The 20204-nt window shown below is 39.5% G+C and overlaps 1 pseudogene; it reads left to right on the top strand.

Moving 5' to 3' along the window:
• The first annotated feature begins 10235 nt into the window (after window positions 1–10235).
• LOC115937327 (U2 spliceosomal RNA) lies at window positions 10236–10351 on the top strand (annotated as a pseudogene).
• The last annotated feature ends 9853 nt before the right edge of the window (window positions 10352–20204 follow it).

Consider the following 20204-nt stretch of genomic DNA (forward strand, 5'->3'; position numbering starts at 1 on the left):
ATTCCTGTTGACACGAGCATTTTAGGTTTCATCTTTTATTTTTGCATTTCATATACACGTTGGAATGAATGGCTTTGGGGGCGTTGGTTATACTGGAGGCCTAAAGGAATCCTCATTCCTCATTATATATTTTGCTCATTTTCATAGTGTAAATCCATGCTCCTTAAATCATTTCCCTAACAGGTGCCTAATTTCTTGTACTAGGCACTGACGTGTGAACAATACTGCCACCCTCAGGGAGTCCTGGAAAATGCCTTTCAACAAGAAAAGTTGTTTACATTGGTATGAGGCTGGGGAACCCGCAAGAAATAAATGAAACAATATTTGTTTGAGTTGCAAGCTGCGAAAGAAAGGACTATATTGTTGAGATGTCCCAACAATTATGAGAAGGGAATTTTAGTTGTTTTAACAACAGCTAAATGAAAGCGGGCATTTTATGAGAGCTTTTGGGGGTTTCCAGGAGAGTGGGATCAATGCATCCCCTCCAAATACTTGAGCAGCGACTCACTGAAGAAATGTCAGCTGGTCACAGTCTGCTCATTGTGTGACACCCTTGCCTGAGATATATGGTTCACTGCGGAAGTCCCTTTTGTCACCAAGGTCACTTTGAGATCCCTCCCTCCCCAGTTTTCTTTTGTGGTTGAATGTCACCAGTGTTCTGATGACCACATGTTGGTATGTGATCAAAAGACATTTTTAACCCACTCAGTTGGGTTGCAAATTAACAGCAGCCCAGAGAAGCATAGAAGAAAAATCTCTTTAGAGAAAAATCTTGATATTCAAAATCTGGAGGAAGGGCTCTTCTCTTTGATCTCTGAGCAACTCAAGACTCCAATGCCCAAAGAAGGCTCTTGAGCTATATAACAGGCATCCTTTCAGGTCGGCTTTAGCAAGATGAGATGACATCCATTAAGCAAGTTGGGCCAGTTTCCATGTTGTCAGAGCACCAGGCACCATGTCCGGGAAAGCAGATTACCAGCATTTCCCCTTGCCACACTCCACTTGCTCCCTTCTCTTTCTACTACAATGGAAAATATGAAATATTTAGGCAAGGTCAGCAGTAGGAACCTACCTACCAGGCTTAGCCCACACCCGCCTTCAGTTCTGTGCTGAAAATTTCACCGGTAAAGAGGATGAGCTTTTATTTTTACCACTTGGTTACATTGTTGTCAAAGATTTTGTTTATCAAGCTGTACTTGAGTAATATTTTTTCCTCCTCTTATACATCAAAGACTAATAGAAATTCCAAGCAAAGCTTCTGTTTTGTCTAGCTCATGGAGCATTATCATAGGTAAACATATACTCTCTTTCATCTTTTGGCTTTAAAACTGCCTTTATTACGCCCAAGAAGTCCAGAAACCCCAGACTGCTATAAGCTACCAGGAGTCATGAATTCTTTTTTAGCTTCTTAGTCATGAAGTCTTATCAGCACCATTCTTGAAAGCAAGTTTTATGTCAGCATAAAGAAGACCAAAGGCCCCCAGAGTCCTAATGTGCTGGGAAGGGAATTTCTGGAAGGCAGTGAAGAGAGTAATGGAAGGACTAAGGCAGAGATAAAGGGACAGAGGACTAAAGACAAACCTCGCTAGCTACACTTTCATTACAGGACATTTTACTCACAGATCTTAATCTCAGTTGAAATGGGTATTTAGAAAGTCATGACAATATTAGTGCCTAGAACAGTGCCTGACACATAATCAGTACTCAATAAAGACTTACAGGTGGATAAATGGGGTGGGGGAGGAGGGGAGAGAGAAGAGTGACTTTGGTTTTTATATTTGCTGTTTTATGTTATCTAAATTTGCCATAATAGAAAAATAATAAACTTTGTTTTAAAAAAGCAAGCAAGAAAGAAAATAATGTGGCTGCTTAATTAGCAGGAGAATCCAGCGCCCGGGCAGCAGAGCATAAAATAACTTTCCCAAAGCAGAGGCTCAGCCCCATGCAGCAATGAGCTCGGACAACCCAGACAGATAATCGTTATTGGTCTTTAATCATTTTTTTTTAATCTTTGGAACACTGATGCTCTCATGAAAAAGTATGTTGCAAAGCTGTTAGAGAACAGAATACGATCTTATAATGCCAAATAATTAGCTTGAAATATGTCTGATAACAGCATTTTAACTGAAGAATTAAGCGTCATTCTGGAGAATTATAGCATGCAGTAACGCTTAGAGTTGCAAAACAAAATGACACGGTGGAGAAAAAAAAGTTTCTTTTTTCCTTTATTACATTTGGCTCGGCATATCTATTGAATGCCTGATGTGTTTACTTATCCTAATGATCACACTGAATTCCCTCAGAAGGCATAATTTGAAGCCTTGCATTTTAAATGTAACTAAGCAAGGTCTCTTAACTTAGTTATCTATGTTGAGAATGACAATGTGTCCTGTCTGTTGAGTGCTGAGCGGAAACCCCGTCACACAGGTGCTCTGCTCACGTGAAGCTGAAAGTGGTGATTACTTGTTAATGGACATCTGGGTCAACACGAGCAAATGAAATGCACCCAGAAAAGTGAGGCTGAATTGAATGCTTAATATTACATAAAATAAGGTCTGTAAAAGTGCTGCCTACAGATTAGCTGTTGTGTTGTTATTATAAAGCCCGTTGACAAATGATCATTATGGAAGTGATAAAGAGCATAAGAAAAAGAGAAAACAGATGGACTTAGGGCCAAATGTTAACTCTGCTCTCTTTGATAGCTGTCTTTCATTCATTCATTCATTCATTCATCCATCCATCCATCCATCCATCCATCCATCTAGTCAATCACATCATTCTTTCATAAATTCTGCAGATATTTATGGCACAGTACAATGAATTGGGTTCCAGGGACAGAATGATGATCGAGAATTAGGCTTTTCTCTTCCTTGTCAGAGATGAAGATTCCATCTGCTATCAAGAATCCAGATTTGGGGGCGCCTGGGTGGCTCAGTCATTAAGAATCCAGATTTGGGCGCTGATTCATTTCTGTAAATGAATCGGGGCCAGCTATTCTTTTATGAACTCCCAATCTAGGATCTGTGAGGCTTTCCTATATGAAAAATATTAGTAATTTACTTCTATTCCCCAAAGTGTATTATATGTAAGATACTTCTTAGGCTATATCTTAGACGAAGGATATAAATGGGTATAAAGCACCATCACTGACGCTGCGGTCCCTTGGGAATTGACACCCCGACCCCTTCTCTATCCGACCTGTACAAACTCCTACTGACTCTCCATGACCACACAACAAAGGAAGAGGCAAGTTCCTGCTGCCTTTGTGTAAAATGCCTTTGGACTTTTCCCAGATGGGCAGCTTGTCACTCTTGCCTGAGGTTCAGACATCACTGGGAAACACATGAGGAACTCAGAAGCGCCACTCGGCCCTCGCCTGGTGGCCCAAGTAATTTTAGCTGCACTCTAAATTTGCCGATGACAGTATTTGAGTTCTCCAGCTCCCACATTTTATCAGATGAAACCAAACATTTAACAGAACTACGAGTTCATCTTCATGGACTGTCTACATCAGCTTCCCTGGTATACTCTTTATGGATCTTTCTGTTCTTATGCTATTCTAAACTGCCATTATTTCTTACGTGTTCTTTATCCTGAAAATAAAATACATTTTCTCCTACCTTCTCTATTTGTATATGGCAAAACTATATTTGACCATTTGGAGTGGCCCACTAACCTAATATGTACAATATTGAGGAAAATTGGAAAGCTTTTCAGATTTATAGGTGTTAGAGCAATATGATGACAGAACTTCAGAAATAGCCTCTCTTCATTTATGGGGCTCAAGATGGAATTAGTTTTCAGAGCTGTGACACGGATTGGCTTTTATGAGAAGACATCCCATGATTTATGGTCTTGAAGAAAAAATATTGACTGAGGTGAAGACAAGGTCAGTATTTACACCAAAGAAATATGCCTGAGGATATATATCTCTGTGGTATTTTCTCCATTCAAGAGTGTGACAATAATACCATAATTGTGGGTTTGGTTTCCTTTTTGGCTATATTGAGCTCATGGACTGAAGGACAGGGAGGAAGAGGAGAGGGAAGGGGAAGGAGGATGAGTTTCCACAGATTCTATATATTGAAGGCAGTGGCTAATAATATATGCCTCATAGTTATCCATTGAATCAACATGTATTTATAGCATCTACTCTGTGCCAGGTCCTATGTTAGGTTCTAGAGATAAAACAATGAATGAAGTAGACATAACTTCTTTTTCTTATGAAGGGATCAGCATAGTGAGGAAGAAAAACATAGAACCAATTATAAATGGGAGGCTAATTATGAAAAAGGAAGTACAGGTGGCTGCTGTAGGAATATCTGATGTGGGTCCTGACCTGGTTGAAAGGGGGAGTTAGAGAAAAGGGGGGGAGATAGGAAACATCTTTGCATAGAACTGAAGTTGTAGTTGAGGTATGAAGAGTAAGTCACAGTTCAGCCAGGCAAAAGGTGGATTAAGTCTGGGAGCAATGGAGAAAGACAGAAAAGTCTCCAAAAAGGGAGAAAGACAAGACAGCATGCTCTTCTAGTCCTTTAGTCTAATACAGGGGTCAGCATTACTGGTCTGTAGGCCAAATCAATCCTGCCCCTGTTTTTACAAATAAAGTTTTATTGGAACCCAGCCATGCCTCCTATTCACTCACGTATGACCTAGGGCCATTTTCATACTATAGTACCAGAGTTGAGTAATTGCAAAAAAGACTGTGGGGCCTGCAAAACCTAAGATATTTATGACATGGCCTTTCAAAAGAAAAAAATGGCCAACCTCTAGTCTAGAGTAAGTCATGATTAGTAATACTAGATGCTGTAACAAACCACTCCAAAATCTCAGATCCTTATATGATAAATGTTGTTCTCTCTTATCTCAGCTCTGTGAGCAGCTGAGCTGATAGCTCTTGTCCAAGTAGTGAAGGAGGGGCACCATCTTGAGGTTCTGCTGTCTGCTCTCCAAGGGTCCTGCACATCCAGCTGGGCAGATGGGGAACAGAAAACATAGTCAAAGACATGAAGTGCTTTAGGGGCCACATCTGAGAATATTCTGTGTCACTCTAGTGCCTATTAGTCGTATGGTCCCACCAAAATCCCAGGGAGGCTGACACAGGAAGTTTCCTGTGTGCTTGGGAAGTAAAGATGTTCTGGGGAATAGAGCAGGGCCTCTGCCACAGCAAACAAGACATGTTTAAGGAACTGGAAAAAAACTCCATGTGATTGAATTTAGATGTCATGAGATGAGTCTGATCAGCAGAGGCCAGATTGTGGAGGGCCTTTTAAACCATGTCCAAAGATTTTAACTCAGGTCTGAATTATCAGTTGTGTTGCTCTGATGAGTTATGTCACCCCACTGAGCTGATCCTCTGCTTCTTCATCCGTGAAAAGAGGATGGTGCCCCCTACTTTATAGAATTAGGTGATAAAATAGGTAGAGCTCTTAGAATATCACCGGCACATAATAAGCATGCAATAATTAGAGTTATTATCATTAAAGCAGAGGAAACTTCCACCCGCTTCCCCCAGACCAACCTTTCCCACCCCAAATTGCAGAAGTCCCCAAACTGCAGAAGATTCTTTGCTGAGTATCACCAAGCCTTATCCCGTAAGAAAGATCACTGAAGCACTCTGAATCATTTTTCTACCATTTTCTACCATTTCTACCATTCCACTGGTTCTTCATATTGTGACCATCTTTTTAAGGATACGTTGGCCTAGAGAAAAATCAGGTCTCCTCCACCCAGAGTTGCTATTTTGTGAACTAAAATAATTGCTTTCCCAAATCCTTCACCCTTCCTGGATCCAGAAAAGATGTCAATTGAAGCCCAGAAAAAAAACAAAAACATACATGTTTGTAAATGGACACATACACACACACACACGTAAAGGGCAAGGCCAGAATGATAAGACCCAGCTCATCACATGTGCCCAACACCCTGACTTTACCCCTATCCTAAGGTTATTTTTTTTATCTGCCTCAGAGTCCATTTTGAGCTCTGTTTCCTGCATCATTTGAAAGGAATGCTCCTGGCCTAACATCTCCTTACTCTGGAGGAAGAAGAGTTTTTCCTAAGTCAGGAAAACACATTGAAAACAAAAAAGGAAAGATCAAGTAATGTGGAGAGATAGCAACAATTTTGAAAAATAAGAGAAGTGGGAAGGGATAGGTCAAACAGATATTAAAAGATGTTATGGAATTATGGCATGGTACTGACACAAGAATAGATAGGCATCAATTGAATAAAACATAAAACTAAGACTTTAATATTTGCAACATAATTCAATGAGGAAAGGGAAGATCATAAAATAAATGATAGTGGTATAAATCATTAGCAATTTGAAGGCAAATATACTCTCACCACACACACACACACACACATACACACACACACACACTCAGTCACCAGGAGAGTGTAGTGATTAAGAAAGCAGCATCTATAGTCAGCAAGTCCAGGATTAAATCCCAGATCTAATTTATTTGCCTGTGTTATTTAATCTTGCAAATTGCACAATCTCTTTGTGCCTAGTTTTCCTTATATTACACAGAGGAAGTGATAATAATATTTACCTTACAGGGTTGTTATGAGGATTGAGTGAATTAAAACATGTAAAGCACTTAGAACAGTTTCTAACGTACAGTAAGCACTCAATATATGTTAATCATTGTGATGGAGGGAAAATCATAATAAAAAAGTCACTTTGTTTCAATATATTCTACTCTACATTTATTTCATTGTGTACTATGAATAAGACTCTGTGTAATAAAAAAAAAATGACTAAGACATGACCCTGTCTTCAGAGAGGGGAGCTTGCAATTGAACACCAGTTAGAAATGTGTCTTATCCTTCCTTCCTCATCCTTACCCAAGGTGAGTTCTTGGGCAGAATTAGAGTTACCCAGCACAACTTGAATATATTGCAGACCCAATTTCTTGTTCATGTCACTGGAAATACATCCTGCAATAAATTCATTTTGTTCTATATATATGTTGTCATTCATCATTGCAGTACTATACTTATGGGAAAACAGATTATGAATAGTGTAATAACTATGACTAATAATAAACAAGGCTATTTGTTTCTTGCTCTAAAGGAAATAAATCAGACAGAAGTTGCATTCCCTGCTCTACCCTCAACCCCCAAAAGAGCGTTACCTATTACTGGAAAGTAACTGCAGTTTTAAAAATTCAACTTCCTCTCCCAAAATCAAGCCAAATTATATCAATACTATAGAAAATTTCCAAATATTCAGTATCTTTGCAAAGAATGTGGGATATGTCCCAATGCCAGCTTCATAATTCATCAGGACATGTTTGTAACAGGTAACACTTGGAGAGCTCCTCCTTCTGGCTTTGAATCTCTTACACCCCCTCTTTGGAACCTCTCACACAGTTACTTGACTAGACCAGTTGTCCCCTTGGCATTAGGGAAATGACACTTACCCTAGTCTCTGAATTTTGCCAGGTGATGAGCCTCTGAACCACATCACCTGTCTCTGTACTTGCTTCTCCATCAGGTTTATGCTCCTTCTCTTGAGGACTCCAACTTGTGACTTAGAGAAGTGGAGGGATCAGTAGGCTAGGAATCACAGGACTAGTGGGGAAGAATTTGCCTGTTACCTAGCTCAGAATTCCCTGGGCCTTGGCATCCTTGTGGTAAAAGGAGAGGGTGTATTAGAATGCCCTTTAAAGTCATTTCCAAATGTAACTCTCTATGAAATGGACTTCCTGTACATTTTCATCCTTGCCCTGAGCCAAGGTCAATCATTAGTCTGGCTATTTACCTTGTAAGCCTCACCCTCACCCCAGTCCACTTGGTCCAGTCAGAGCTAAAGTCACCTCTCCCAGTGTCATCATGGTCCTCACATTTTCCCTGGAGTCCACTCTGCATGTCTTGATATGTCTCCATTCACTGTGGAATGGCTACAACCCAGACACTAAGTCACCATTCAAGATAACTGGTAACTTTCAGCTAATCACTAAGCAACTCTTCTAGGACTCTGTTTTCGTATTTGGAAATAAAGATATCATGATCTATTCTTAATTCACAGGCTGACTGTGACTGGGGGAGAAAACGGAATGAATTGTGAAAAGTGCTATGAAAATGAAAGGGGGACTATTACTAGAATTACCTTCCCTGAAAAATAACACATCTCTCAGCCACATGAGGATAACTTCAATATTATTATTATTAGCATCACAGAATTAATAATATTAAATTCTTGGTGACCATAGAGTTTGAAAACTTACTGTGTGCTTTGAGCATTAAGAATCTGGAAGTTCTATGGCTTGACATTGACTAACCACACCCTATTGCTTTCCTATACCAATCTTCTGAGTGGTTGGCCACACTCGAAGAAAATTGCCTCCACCTCTTAATGTAATTACAGTGTAATTACAAAGTGCATATAATATTGCTAAGACTGACCTTGTAAATGAAACGTATGCATTTTTTTATTTGCATCAAAGAAACCAACTGACAAAACATACCAAAGATACAGCATGATTCTGATTCCAGTGAAATGTTGTTGCAAAGCTCATCTCTCACATTTTTAGTGGCCACCTTTCATCAAGCCCATAGACATTTATCACTCTCTCTTTGTTTGGATCTTCCTTTTGTTCACAGACTTGCTGCAGTCTTTCTGTGTGATAGGATTAATTTTGGACCTGAGAAGGAGTGAGCTGATGTAAATTTATCAATGAAGTAAAATAGCATTTTCAAAGGAATTTATATGCTTCATTGAATTGCAATTGATTTAACATCAGCATTCCCCATCTCTTTCCTCTTTGCTGCCACACTCCTTCAAAGAGTATTCTTCAAGAGCAGCCCCAGCTCTTCTCAGAAAGATCTCACACAGAGGTCACCAATGACCATGAACTGATAGATTTAACGATCTCCCTATAGTACTTATTCTACTTGATCTGCAATTTTGTATGAATGACTACTCCTTCATTCTGAAAATCTTATCTTCTCTTGGCTTTCGAAACAGACATCCCCCCTGCCTAATACCCATTCTGCCTCACCTTCTTTGGTTAACAGCCTTGCACTTTGTGAGACAAAAGAGGGATCAATGAGTCCCCAATCTCTACTTCCTATGCTAGTGACCACTTCAGAAACCCAAGTCTAATGCAACCAGCATATGGAATTGTACTGTTCAGAGGGATTGGTTCAAGAATAGTTTGTCAAACCAATAAAATGGAAGAGCAAGACTGATAGGAATTGGGGGAGAGGAGGAGAGATATTTCCTCACTTTTAAGATAAAAACCACTGGAAGAAGGGCCTTTGTTGTATGTGGATGGGAAGTCCAGAACTGCTCCAGCCATCCTCCCAGCAGTCTAGGGATGAACCCAACACCCAGAGAAGGGCATTTCTGAGAGACTCAGAAAGAAATGTGGCTGGATTTGTGATTAAGACATCTGTTCCCCTTCTGCTCTGGTTACCTCTGGAGGTTTTATTGTTATCATTTTTGTTGTTGTTACATGAGCAGATAAATCACTCTATCATTATAGTCATTTTGAGTTTGACTGTTAATTGCAGCTGAAAGCATTATAACTAACGTGATTTCCACAACACTGTTCTCTTCACTCTCTTCTTACCACACAAATAATTCTTTCTGACCATATCTTATGCTAGTTCCTCTCTCCCAACCATCCCTTAAACATAGTATGCCCCAGCATTCTGTTATTAGACCTCTCTCCTTCTCTATTCCCCTTTCTTGCTTCAATTTTTACCTACTTTAACAACTCCAAAATCAGTAACACCAGCCCAGACTTTTCCTCTGAACTTAAGACATGATTTTCAATTATTTCCTGTACATCTATCTTCCCTTTAAAAGTTCCATCCTGGGTAAGCTGAATATGTCCAACATGACATACAAACTTTGTTCCTGCCGCACTTTTCATGTATTTCATAGCCTAATTATATGGCATCGCCATGACTTTTCTTCAAAACCAGAAACTTCATTTTCCCCCTTGGCTGCTCCCTATCTCTTATCCCTCACAGCCATAAGGTCCTGCCAATTCTAACCTCATAAATATCCCCTCCTTCTTTGTAAGGCACACTCTCACTGATCTTGTCCATTACCTCACCATTTTCATCTGAACTTGTCTCCTTCCAGCCGATCCTCTACAGTGCGACCAGTTATTTCTCTCAAATATGTGAAAGTGTAAAATGTCATTTCCCTGCTTAGCATTATGCAATAGCTCCCCATTACCTGTAAAATAAAGTTTATAAAGTTAGCTGACTCTATCGCTTCTCGGTCTTTTGGCTAAGATCAAGTGTAGTATCTGTTCTTATCAGTTTAAAGTTAGCTGACTCTATAAAGCCTTCCCCAACTATATCAGAGCCTACCTATGCAATCTTACCTTCAGTCACTCCCTAGAGCTTAAGCCAGTCTTTAGTATCCCCCAAATAAGCACAAACCTGTATGCTTCTATCCTGTGCCTCTCATTTCTCTCTACTTTGAATACTCTTCCCTTGTTTCTGAAGCTGGTGTATTTCTGCTCATTTTTCATGGCCTAGATAAAACATTATCCACTCTAGGGAAGCTTTCCTGACCACCCAGGCAAATTGCACTATTCCCTTATCTTTGTAACTCTAGGAACATAACTATAATACAATATAACATATGCTCTGATGGATTAATGTTTATTAATGCATGCTGCACCTTCCCTAGTATGTTATTTCTTAAGGCTATGAATCAAGGCTTTTGATTTTTAATTCCTTAAGAGCTATTGCATGATCTGACACATAAAGGATGCTCAAAATTATTTTTCAAATGAAAGAAGAAAAAAAGGAAAATCACAGATTCGTGGTTACTATTCAGTTTCCTCATCTGTAAAATGAGACAGGTATAAATGAATGTGTATGTTTCTTCCTGCTCTTAAAAACATTTCATGATTTCCTGAAAATATGACTACCAGCAACCTGGTAATTCTTTCCCAATATAATAACCTAATATTACATTTCACAAGCTACACTTTGATCAGTCAAGTATGAATTCAAAGATGGAAATTTTTTTTTCCTAATATGTGCTCTCCAATTGCTGGATAAAATGTATTAGTTTTGGAAAGAAGCCAATACTAGGCTTGGAGAAGAGTTAAGAGCCAATAGAGACATTATTTTTAATTATATTAAAAGCATCTTGTAAATTTCCCATCAGTAATATCTTAATTTCTCTCCATTAATCATTGAAAGGCAAGTATTTGGTCTGTTGTGGCTAAAATCTGGGTGTAGAATATGTCTTAATCTCCTCTGGCCTTTGTCAACCTAGGACATTCACATATGCAAATGCATATACAAGTACACACACACACACACAAACACATTCATCCAAGGATAGGATTTGAAATTAAAGGTAGCTTAATGTAAAGGGGGGTAAGGTGGGTAAGTATACACTTTGGGGTAAGGGATTCAAGTCAATGATAGATAGATGGTGATCATAGGAACCAATCTCCACATTTCTTTTTTGGGTCCAGGCAAAGGGAGGGTAGCATTGTCAGACTGAAAAATCAAGTCATAGGTTCTAACTCTGGCTCTATTATTAACATATTCTGTGACCTTGGTTAAGTCAATTATTCCTTAGGATCTATTCTTGGACTAGCTTAGCCACTCAGAATCTACCTATTTATTGCACTGTGGTTCCTTCCAGAGTTAACCTTCACTGACTTTGCTTTTAATGTTATGCCCTTGGTTTTTATGAAAGGCCATTTCAAGAAACAATAACATAAATTGTTCTTACTCTAATTCTTCTAATACTATGAATTATTCTACTTCTAATATAACTATAAATTTTGTACATGAGAAAGCACCAGAAATGATATTTATTTCCCTCTTATGAAATTCCATATGAAAAAATTCTCATAGAATTTAATTGCAGAACTACCTTCTCTTTCTCAATCTTATCATAACAGGTGTATGTTATTACACTTCATATTTTCCCTGCTACCAGAATGCCCAAAGCCTCTCTTCTCTTTCTTATTTGACTTTAACTCTAATTATAAAAATAATATAGGCTTATAGTGTGTGTGTATATATATATATTAACTTTGGATCACAGTGTGTGTGTGTGTATATATATATATATATATATATATTTTAAGATTTTAATATATACCTCTCAAGTTTTCTTCTAGGTAATTTTTTTACCCAAGTGAGATCAAACCATATATACAATTTTGTGTACCCTTTTTTTTTTTTGTATAACATTATTTTAGCATTTTCTCATGTCATTAGCAAAATTGCTTCAAATTTGTCGTTATTAAAGAGAGCCCAGATTAACATAGAGTCAAAACAATAACAGCCTCCATGGTGAGCATTATGCTCTTTTCCCCTTTCTCCAGTCCTTTTGCTACTGTAGTCATCTTTTATTGTAAGTGACTTCAAATCCTTCATTAAAGCAGTCTTTGAAATCCCCTAATTGCAACAATTATCCTATTCTGATTTCTTCTACCATGTGCACAAAGGTGTCCAGAGAGAGAATATAAAAAGTGTTTTATTTCCATTATGATCAATTTGTTAACTACTTTGATTAAATCATACATAGTTTTTTATTAAAATCAGTAATGAAGAAACAACCTGAACAGTTATGAATGACTGTTAGAAATACATAAATAAAAGAAAGAAGATTCATTTGACTTGACTCTTTAATGAATCCACAGGGGCTCCTGAGGAGGACTATTTTCTTTTCCAAGTGTTGTATGCCATTTATTTAATATCCTGTTGGAGAAATTTTCTCCCTTGTACATGACTTCTGAAATCTTTCTTTTTCTTGCTTTTGTTTATCTTTCCTCTTCTGGCACATCTTCTTCTTTTTAATTTTCTTAAAGATCAGTAAGAGTAGTTTATAGTCCTTTCATTATCTTTTAGAGCAATCAGCATTCTTTTTTAAAATATTTTGTTTATTTATTTTTTAGAGAGACAGTGCTCATGAGTGGTGGGGGAGGGGCAGAGGGGGAGAGAGAGAGAGACTCTTACGCAGGCTCCACGCTCAGCACAGAGCCAAACATGGGGCTCAATCTCATAACCCTGAGATCATGACCCTGAAATCATGACCTGAGCTGAAATCAAGAGTCGGATACTTGACTGACTGAGCCACCCAGGTGCCCCAATCAGCATTTTTTATTAAAAAAACAAAATCCATTCTAGCTCATTGGGCAGAAAATTTATTAAAGAGTATTTACTAACTGAATTTATTAAAAAGAACTTTTAGACTTTAAATGCGCTTGGAAGCTAAGCAGATAGGAACATATGCAAATAGTTGGGAGCAGCAAGGGAAATGGTGCTGGGATGACCATTAGTTTATCTAATGACATTTTCTGTACCATTGTAGGTCTTATTTCAGTGACTAGAAACTTGGGTTTATATATCCAGCTTTGACTTTTGCTTTTACTAACTTTCTATCTGGACACACAAATACACACACACACAAACGTGTTTCATATAATTTATGTAACTTATTTATATACTATAGTCATATATATGTTACTACATATGTCATACATATTATATTTATAGATAATAAATGGAGAAGTGGTTTGGGAAATACATAGTGCTCAAAGGCAATGATTTTAAGTCATTACCTGTCAGTTTATTTAAATTCAAAGCCAGGATAACTAGTCCTTGTCAAAGTAGTCAAATAATCTAGGCATACAGCAGGAACCATTTGGTACACTGGGTGGAATCCAAGCAACTGGAAATGCTCAAGACTGAGAAAGTAGCCAATAGAAGGTGGCCTAGAACCCAAGACAGAACAAAGCCTTAGGTCGATTCTAATGTAGTTGCCATGTGGAATTATGTGAGTCCTCTAGAGAAGCTTTCAAGATCATACCATTATTTTATGCTTAAATAATGTCAGGAAATGTATTCAAACCTTTAAATTAAGGCAAAACCATGGGTGGCATATCCTTTCAATATCATGTGGGGGCAAAGGACACCCAAGGATTGCCTAGGAGAATATATTTAGCTCATCTCATTTTTCACTATAGATTAAAATTTCCAGACTTAGTAAAGTTACTTGTTAATTTTTTATTTTATTGGTTAGAAATGCAAATAATTTCTGTCCGGTGGAAGAGATAATCCCAAAGATTGATTGCTTATTGAAAATCGAACAGGTTTATATTTAACTCTCCAATCTCACTCTAGTGTTTTCTCATTAAATTGTGCATAAATACCCAAGTTTCCTAAGGGCTCTTCAAAGTGGTCATAATATCTCACTCACTCCATCATTAACTAATGAGTTACTTCATCATGACAGAAGCCTAAGTCCTCTCTGTAGAGGCTGCTTTTAGACAACAGGCTTGACCAATGGAAGCTTGATCAAGGCAAAAGGGCTGGAAGCAACCACCAGGCTGAATACAGACAGTTCCATCAAGCGAGACCCACCTCAAAATATCCATAAGCCCTAAGACCAATGGGCTACTTACAACCAGGCACAGTTATCAAAACAGGGAAAATTCCACATAAGGCCCTACCTACTGCCTCACCTTCCCTCTTTAAAAACAGCCCCCACCCGCTGCCTCCTTGGAGACAGTCTCTCCTCTGCTGTCCTGCCCACCAAAAATTCCTTGCAGTATTTTCAATAAACTTTTATCTCTTTTGTTCTCTCTTGGGTGAATCCTTTTACCACCCACACCGCTGGCTTCAACCGGGTTGTCTTGGGGGCTCCCATCCAATGGAGAGAGACACCACACTCCCCATCCAATTCCATTTGAGCCAATTCTCCCTAACATATTTCTGAGAGTCCTTATGGCATGTTTTTATTGTCACAAATGGATCCCATCTGTCCCTTTTCTGCATGGTCTGCATGTGGACCTGGTGCTCAGCTGCACTCCTCCACAGTTTACTTGTAGCCATCTCAAAAGTAGCCTTCTCAGGTGACTTTTGATCTCCATCATGTGTTGCCCTATGCATGGGACATGAGTTTAGCCATCAATTCGCAAAACAAAGCAAACTGAGACCAGGTTGTCACCACACAATAAGCTTTGGCTGAAAGCTGGGTGAAGGCATAAGGGACCTACAACACGCCCATGTATGCATGCGCACACACATGCCTTGCAGAACTACCTCCTTCTTTTGTCCCGCCTCCCAAGATACTAGCACTAGGCAACCAGCACCCCCTCTTGGGAGATGTGGATCCCAAAGGCCCCTCCTTCAGCCTCAAACACCCCAGCACCAGCCAATCAGAGGCCCCTCCTCAGAAGTCTGTGTTTCATCTCCATGGGGCTCCTTCGTCAATAACTTAAGTTTTAACTATTCTGGTGTCGCCCCTTTGTTCCCTCAGCCCTAGATGTGATAGCTGCTTCTTTTAGCTGCCTCTGTGATACTTTGTAGTTACCTAGTTAACAACTTGTTGCCTCGTTAATAATTCTTTATGAAATTCGCTTATTCAAGTGACTGTTGCGGTTCTGCTGCCTGTCTGCGTTCTGACTGATTCAAGGGCCGACCTGAGTTTCAGGCTCAGGCAGGCTGGTGTCAGGCTCTGGCCATAGCCACCACCCGCGGTAAGGAAAAACACAAAAAGTAAAGCAGGTTTTTCCTTCCCTTGTCTTGCAAACCAGCCTCTCCTCACACGTAATCTCAGAGATGCTATCGTACCCTTGAGGAAGACAACCTTTGACATAACTTCGTGGAGCAGTTCAGCTTCTCGTTGTCCCCTTTCCAACACAGGATCTGGGCTTTAATTTTGCAAAACCTGTAGGATGTTTTTCCAAAACAAAGGAATTGTCAGCCCCAAAGGCACAATCGAGCCTCCAGCTCTCACAACACAAGGAAATGTTGACATTTTGAAAAGAAAGCTGTTGTTTTTCTTAGGTTTCACATAGCTCAGGGCTCATTCCTTAGGGGAACTCAAGGTCAAAGTATTTTCTTCTCAAGAGCCTCTTCAAGGAAAACACATTTTTGAAGCACAAGGTGTAAGACACATGGGACAGCCTGCAATGGGACGGCAGAGCCCTATTTCCCGCTCCAACCAAAGCCAACACCAGTGGTCATGAAGTTGATCTGGAATATTTGCTCAATTCATCAAGGCAGCTCTGGCAGCAAATAACAGAAATAAAATTAAAATTCAAGCTAGCTTAAGCAAAAAAAAAAGGAATTGATGGTATGAACTCAACAGTGTATCACAAAACCTCAGAGCAGATCTGAAGGCTTCCAGACTTAGAAAGGAATGAGAACCAGGCACTAGGAACACATCCTGACACTTTTTCCCCCATCTCTCTGCTCTCATTTTTAAGCCTGTGTCATTCTCTTCTTACCAGCGTCATTCGCTTTTCCAGCACACCTCTGTTCTTCCGTGAGTCAGTCCCCCGAGAGACTAAATCTTTCTCCTGGGGCCCAGCTCAAGGGCCCACTCCTGTTCCAACCAATCGCTTAGGGGTCAGCTTCATGTTTTACAAAAGGGGAAATGAAGGTCTTCATTTGGAAAGGCAGTGAGCAGAAAAGGAGCAATCATTAATTCACTTAGACCCTGCCTCCCCCCAAGAGGTTTCTACTGCATTTATTATGAATATCTCAGTCATTATAATAACTCAACTCCATGGCTGGTATTTAATTTCTTCAGGGAAAAAAAAATTATGCACTAAATGTCATCAGCTGTAATCCCCTGAATGCGTAAAAAACATTAAATTTCTAACTAATACCGGAGTCCTTGATACAGCCACCTTGCTTTGAAAATTAAGGAAGGACAAAATGGAAAGTACAACAGAAGAGGAGAGGTTTACTACGGCATTAGGTACCCTGTGGGCATAATAAATGTGAAGCCAGAATTATTATTATTATTATTATTATTCCACAATAGCATAGTCTCACAAGTAAAATACTTAATATGATTATAACAGTTATAGCATATAATTCAGCAAAGAGCTTTGGGTAAGAGGGGTGGAGGTGGTAATTGTGTCCTTGCTGAGAAACACCTCAGAGTTTCACATCACTGAACAGAAAGAGACACATTCCCTGTGAGCTATTCCCCGACCCCAACCAAAGGCACAGAGCCTCCCTAGAGAGCCCTGGAGGCAGGGAGCTTCTCAGGGCCCCCCTCCTATGACATAGTGTTCTTCCTGCTGACTTCATTCATTTCTAAGCTTTGACTCTCCAGCCTGCCTTTTCTCCCTCTTGGACTCACACTCTCCCATGGGCTTGGGCCTGGGGCATGGTCGGACCCCCAGGGCATTGTTCATCACTGGGTGGGGCCTCACACCAAAAGAGGCCAAAAAGACAGAACGGTCAAATTATATCATAATAACAACAACAACAACAACATCCATTTGTGAATTTTTTCTGAATACCAGGCACCCTACGCTGCTAAGGGCCTTAGTTATTTCTTTCATTTACTCCTCAGTGCAACCCTAGGAGTTAGTTCTGTTTGTATCTGCCTTGTACAGAGGAGGAAATGAAAGTTCAAAGATCAAATTCCTGCAGGGTCACTGAGCTAGTGGGAGGGAGGGGTTCAGGTTTCACTCTGGGCCCTTAGTTAAGGATGCCTCTCATCCTCCTCAGTTTATACCAAGCCTGACCCACCAAACTGGGGGCAACACGAAATAAGCCCAATGCCCATGCCTCTTTTGTGGGTGTCATCCCCCTGAGACCCTGAAAGGGTGGGCAGATGGCGCAGTTCCCATTTGGGCCTCTAGCATGTCATCTCCTGGTGATGGATGTGTCTTCACTCCCTGCCTGTGACCCTTGCCATCCACAGGACCATCTTAAGAGGAAAGAGAAGGAGACAAGCCAGGGGGGTAAGGTGGACAAGAACACCTCTCTGTAATGCACACTCCCTCAAAACCCCGGCATTCTGGTGAGGCCAGCGGCTCTTCAAACTCCACAGGGCTCCACTTGACACGCCTTCAGTGTCCTCTTGTTACACAGGGTTGGACAATCCTATTAATGAGATTAGCTTTGTCTAAACATTAATTAACCTAGGTGGATATGAACACGTGATAGAAGTGAATCCTCTTAAACCTTTGAGAACCAGATTCCTATCACTCCATTAAAAAGAGATTTATGCCAACATATTGACTGCGGCCTTGACAGAAAGGCACAGACACTTTCTTGAAATTGTCAAACAGTAGGTCAGCTCAGGTACCTTTGGGGGGCATCCAACATTACAAATTTGAATATTTTCCCAGCATTGTTCTTTCCTGTTGGCGTATCCTCTTATTATGTTTGAATCACTGCAAAGGGATAAATTCAAGATATTTTACAATTTCATTCAGAAACTCCTCAGTTTGGTTTTCTTACTAAATTCAAGTACATTGTTTCATTAACACTGTATTTTATTATTGTTTAATTATATCTATATCTACCCATATTCAAGTTCTTAGGATACTATATAAGAGGAATCCTCACGTTTATTCAGAAAATACAAAATAAAATTATATAAATTTTCATCATTCTTAAGCATTTTACTACAAAGGATGTAATAGAATAATCTCAATTTCCTAGCCTGTGTGAGGAATGACCCTTCTGTTCATTTCCTTTGAGACTTAAATGGTACAATACGTTATTTCACCCTGGAAAATCAGGAATGATAAAGAGCAAAGTATGCCGATGACCGTACATTCTCAATCTATATTGCCTTGTGAGTTTCTTTTCTCAAAAAAAATTGCACTGACAGAGATGCATTCGCCCGTGAAAGACCCATAAACAGAATGATGACCGATATTGAATTGCCAAAGGGTGAAAATCTGATTGTATTCTGATCATAGAAAATAAGTAATGGTGCCTTTTTTTTATAAATGAATAGAGATAAAATGGTTAAAGTATCATCAGACAGCTCTGATCTTTCTCCTCTTATGAAGGCAAAATGAGAGGTCCAAGGATTGTGTAGAGTATGCCAGACAGGTAGGAGAGGATGAGGGGTTAAAGAATGAAGAACCCCCAGGAAAAAATTACTATAATAATGGGGGAGGTCAAGGACATATGCACAGGAACACACACAAACGAGACCAAATAATTTGTTTGTGTCATAGAACACACCACATGCATGCCCAGAAAATTGGTGGTAACGAGAACCCAAACAACTATCACCAAGAGAAAATGTGTTACGTGCAAGTTGAAGGAAAAGACATTCAGGAAGGGAGGCATGACAATAAACTACATTTATATAGCATTTTACTCTTTCAAAACCATTTTCTTATTATCTCATTTACTCTCCAAGAGAGCTACGAAATAGAAAGCTTATTTATTCACTCACCTTGCTAAGGAATAGGTTCCGGAGGCTTAGTATGGAATGTAAAGTATGACAAGGTTAATAAGAAAAAAAGTGAGACAAAAGAAATAAAACAAGGACAGATGTGATGTGAAGCCAAGAATAAAGCTCTTATTCTTACTGCTCTGTGACCTCAGTCAGGGCTAAGTGGGCCCAAGGTCAACTGTAAAAAGTAGCAGGTCCTACATTAGATTATTTGACTGGTGTTCCTGCTCTTAAAATAATCAGCGGTTACAGATGGGGGCAGTCCCTAAAAGTAACAGACAAAGAAAATAGCCTGTAGTTCTCTTAAAGGAATTTAGGATTTTTTGCAGACTTATTTCTGTATGCTTTTTTTACAACCACTTGAATTGTGGAATATCTCACAGAAGTCACCCTAAGTCAATGTAAAGTTATTTTATGAAAGAATATTATAAAACCAGATAGGTCTATAAGGCTGTTACCTCTACTCTTATTCTTCCATGTGTTTCTCCCTAGACCATAGATGATTTTTGTGCTCTCTCGTGAATACAGATAACTCTGTGCAATACTTCATGGTGCTTTGGTAGTTTTGTGAGGTGTTGCAACCAGGCAAGGTTGGGGATTAAGATCAGAATGGGATTTGTGATTGCAGGAAGAGGTGTTGAATAAATGATACCTAAGAAGGAAGACTGACAGAAGGATTAGGAATGACAGGTCTGGAATCACAATGCTGGTTACGTACTTCTACCTTGCCACTTAGCATATGATCCTGGGCAAGTTCCTTTTCTCCTCTGCCATTTCTCTTCTTCACACGTAAAATTGAAAAAAATCATAAAATGGTCTCATTCAGCAGATATAAGTATTAAAAGAGATAATGCAAGGGGCACCTGGGTGGCTCAGTCAGTTAAGCGTCCAGCTCTTGATTTCGGCTCAGGTCATGCTCTCAGGGTCATGAGATCAAGCCCCATGTCGGGCTCTGTACTCAGTTCAGAGTCTGCTTGTCCCTCTCTCTCTGCTCCTCCCCATGCTGTCTCTCTCTATTTCTAAAATAAAT

This window comes from Leptonychotes weddellii, chromosome 2 (genome assembly GCF_054177405.1).
Source record: "Leptonychotes weddellii isolate Sample4059 chromosome 2, ASM5417740v2, whole genome shotgun sequence".
Lineage (NCBI taxonomy): Eukaryota > Metazoa > Chordata > Mammalia > Carnivora > Phocidae > Leptonychotes > Leptonychotes weddellii.